This window comes from Frankliniella occidentalis, unplaced genomic scaffold, assembly GCF_000697945.3.
Source record: "Frankliniella occidentalis isolate FOCC.00 unplaced genomic scaffold, Focc_3.1 Scaffold162, whole genome shotgun sequence".
NCBI lineage: Eukaryota > Metazoa > Arthropoda > Insecta > Thysanoptera > Thripidae > Frankliniella > Frankliniella occidentalis.
In genome coordinates, this window is record NW_026267288.1 from 166,191 (window position 1) to 170,183 (window position 3,993).

Consider the following 3,993-nt stretch of genomic DNA (forward strand, 5'->3'; position numbering starts at 1 on the left):
TTATTTATTGAATTGTTTCAAATATCAGAAAGCTGGAGAACTTTCTAAGTATTTATGAAATTGTTGTACAAGGGAAGGTTGTGGTATTTTTTTTACTTTCCCTGCCAGTTTGGCCCGATCTTTGACATCACTTAATGTTTCAAAAATTGTATTTTAAAACTTGATATATTCGTTTGTTTATTTCTTCTAGTACTTTTGTTTCATTGATTGTGATGTAGTGTGCTAACACTGGAGCGTGATTTGGGGACTAAGTAGCTTTGTAGTGCCAGGGTTATCTCAGGGTTATGTACACCCTGCTTAAAAGTATATGTGCATTTGATGCCTTTGCATGTACCTAAGACACATTTTGTTAAGCACAGACCCTATCGACTTAATGTTTGTGTAGATTCTCAGGACAAACTTGTAGTGTTTAGTTCATTAAAAGATGGGGTGAACCAAGCAGTAGAGCTTACCTTTGAGCTCATTTCCAATAGTCATGGTATCTTTGGTATATTTTGTTGAATTCTGACTTCATGCAACTAGCATCATAGTCAGCTCTCTCAATAATATTAGTTAAAGATTTTTCTCTGATGATCAAATCTAACCCACCCCTAGTCATGCAAAATTAATTATCTCTTACTCCAGTAAAGTGTTTTCGGCATTCCTTGTGTCCAAATATATCCAGGCTTCATTTGCATTAAGCGTAAATTTCTATGCATTTAAAGAAAAAGTGTCCGGTCACCATGTTACTTGTACTTGTATCCCTCATAGACTCATTTACAAAATTTGTTTGGCATCTTTTCAAGTTTTGTTCCTTTTAGTTCCTTTTAATTTCTAAATATGTGTGTTTTATAGAATTAATTGAATTTGCCTTACTATTTTTATGTACCATGTGCCAGATATCTATTGACCACATCATTGTTTTATTTAATGTAACTTTATCAGTAATTTACAAATCACCTTTCATTCATTTGGTTTATCATTACTAATGTCTTGTTTTCATTTTTTTTTAAACAATTTGTAAAAGTGGAAGTTAAAGGGCTTTGCGTCAGTTTTGCTGGTTCTGCTTTCAGCATACGCAGAACTTTGTAAAATTCCTATTCATTACTAATTACTTGTTTCTTGTTTTGTTAAACCTGTGTGTGAGGAGTTGTAAGATATTCATTTCCCTCATTCTGCTGTTTGCAGATTGATCAAAGTATTGATGAATATAATGCACTAATTTGATATTAGTTTTTTAGAAAAAGAAAAAACTTAAAAGTCTGAAACTGAGTAAATTATATGTTTGGATGCACATCTAAGAGAAATTGTATGTTTATCGGAAAAGTAACTCCTTGTGACCCATGATACTCTTTTCATCATCTTCATCAATCACTTATTTTCTTTGCATTGTTCAGAATGATGTTATGCTAAGCAGTATTATTAGTGTAGAGAGGAATGAAGAGGTATGTACTAGCTATATTTTGAGCAAAGACTGTGATTAGTCTAAAAAAACATAAAGCAAAACAACTATGTTATGCTGTTACAAGAAATGTGAATGCTGTATCGTACCTGTATAAAATGCGATATCTTAGTCAAATTAAAATTAAAAGTTGAGTAGGAGACCTCTCCTACAGATCCTCTTAGTGAATTAAATGCAATACTTTTCTGTTCTATACTGTTGGACAGATTTAGAAAGTGTAACTCAATAGCTTATTACACATGTAAATATTCAAATCAGAAAACTTTAATTTTTGTTCAGGAATTTATATAACATGGTAGACTGGTGCTATCAAACTCAATGATATGACAAAAACAAATTATACACATGGACGGACACTCTTAATAATGTTATATCAAGTTAAGCCAAGCCGAACGCTTAAGCCAAAGCCCAGACTACAGCGGTTGGGAGGGAGAGACTTGGAAGGAGTTGGTGGTAGGGGCGAGTCTCTGACTCCACCCCAAAGTCACTGCAGGGGGCTTCAGTTTGGACTTGGGCTTTGGTTTCCGCGATTGTCTTGGCTTGGCTTAACTTGATACAGTACAAGAGGTATTAACTTATGTTTCTTTTGTAACTTCAATTAGCTGTCTGAAGAAAAGCCTCTGCACTTTTCGCTAAACAACTACTAAATCAAAATATGGCAGTTATTTTTTTGGGAGGTGCTTTACCTACCCAGGATGAAACTGAACTTACGTTTTAAATGGTTTAGTTGGAATCTAAATTTTGGAATCATGTTAGATCTCTTAAATGACTGAAATATTTTCAATCTGTAACGACCTGATCAGCAGTCACTACTTTTGGATCATATTTTTACAAATTCTACTGTTGTATAGTGAAACATTGTCAGTATTTAAACTTTCCTTTCATTTATGATCTTTTCTAAGCCAAGTTGTGTATATTATATAGTTAGACTGATGTCAAGTAATAGCATTGAGAGTATTAATATCATTATCTCACTTGAACCCAAAGGGTTGACTTAAAATGATCACATAATAGTGAAGACCATAAATAAGTTATATATACTTGTTTGTCATATATTTATTTTATAGAAATTAAGCTCTGAAATGTAAGAAGCATTGTCTCCTATTAGGCTGATAATATTCTGTGTCATCTCATTTAGGTAATCCCATGTGACACTCTCAGTGCAACATGTCAACAGATGCAAAGTTAGAGGAAAAAGCTCTGCACTTTCATTCGTATCTAGTCCCAACCCAAAGAGTTGTGCAAACTCAATAAAGAAAAATTTTGCAGATCTTAGTGCCAAGGCTGTGCAGAATGTTTCATCAGTTATATTGTATTTCCATCTAACACATAAGAAATGTTATTATTGTTAAAGTTATTATTACACGGAAAATTATTTCCCAAATTTATAATGAAAAATAAAATCTCATTTCAAAGAATTAATCTGTTCCGTTCTTCCATTACCTCCTCTGGAAAAAATTGCCTGAATGAAATGGTTGAAAGCAGAGACAGGCGACATCAGGTTTTTGGTGACAAAAGGCTGGGTACATTACTGTACGGCAGTTGTGGCACAAAAATGACACATCAAAGTTTTTAGGCAGTTACACAGTGACATTGTACAACCGACACGACACGGCCACAGGCAGTCTCATCCAAAACGAGTGTAGACAAAAGACAAAAGTCCGCTCGGCACCGTATTTACCTCTTTAAAAAAAAAAAATATTTACCTAATTTACTTCTCGTTGATATGCTGAAATTTGGGAAGAATGTGCTTCAAAGAGGAACAGGCTTCAGAGCGGTACAGCTAGATTGACGTCCCTGTTTGTAGCTACAGCCGACAGGGCCCGAGTCAGCTTAAACTGAACCGTCTATAAACGAATTCATTTCTTCCGCCAATGCTAGAATATCAACCTGAAGTAAACTGCGCTGGGAAATAAAGCGAAAACGAAAGGTATCAATATTTCTCTGAAGCTATCTCGCCTTGTCCAAGCGCTCGGAGGGACAGGGGGCCGCGGGCGCGGGGGCCCGCGGCAGGAAAGCATTGCCTACCCTCCAGGCGTTTTCAGCGACAATCATCGACCCACGCCCAGATCGACACGGCCTCACTTCTTAGGTTTAGAAAGGATTTATGAGCCTGGGGTCAAAACGAGCCTAAACCCAAAGTCCCCGTCACGACAGACGCCTTAGAGAGAAGCCGTAGCCTACCTCGCAAGCGTCCAAGCGACAACTCGTGTCGCGGCGACAAGTAGTAGACACGTCCCTGTTCATGGACACAAAAATGTGGTCACAAATGGGGCAACATACGATGTCCGACGCCACCAGTCACACACCCCTTTTGTAGTTAAACAGTTGTAGCTACAGTCGACATGACCGCATGCAGCTTCATCGGAACCAAAATTGTCGGCTCTAAGATCAACTCCCGGGCGGGGCAATTTTTAGACACGAAGTTGTCTTCTAGTATCGTTTTACCCCGATAGTCAATTGTTTTATATGGCCCTTTATGGGAAAAAAAAATTCCTTCCGACGATTTCCTTAATTTTTTTTAAAAATAAAGAATTTTTACATACAACGTG

The 3,993-nt window shown here is 36.7% G+C and overlaps 1 protein-coding gene across 1 annotated transcript in view; it reads left to right on the forward strand.

Moving 5' to 3' along the window:
* The window catches only part of LOC113210614 (growth factor receptor-bound protein 14), a gene marked incomplete at its 5' end in the record, with an annotated part of 161,671 nt that extends 158,812 nt beyond the window's left edge, over nucleotides 1-2,859 (forward strand). Inside the window, 1 exon segment of the mRNA XM_052271454.1 lies at nucleotides 1-2,859.
* Nucleotides 2,860-3,993: the final 1,134 nt, after the last annotated feature.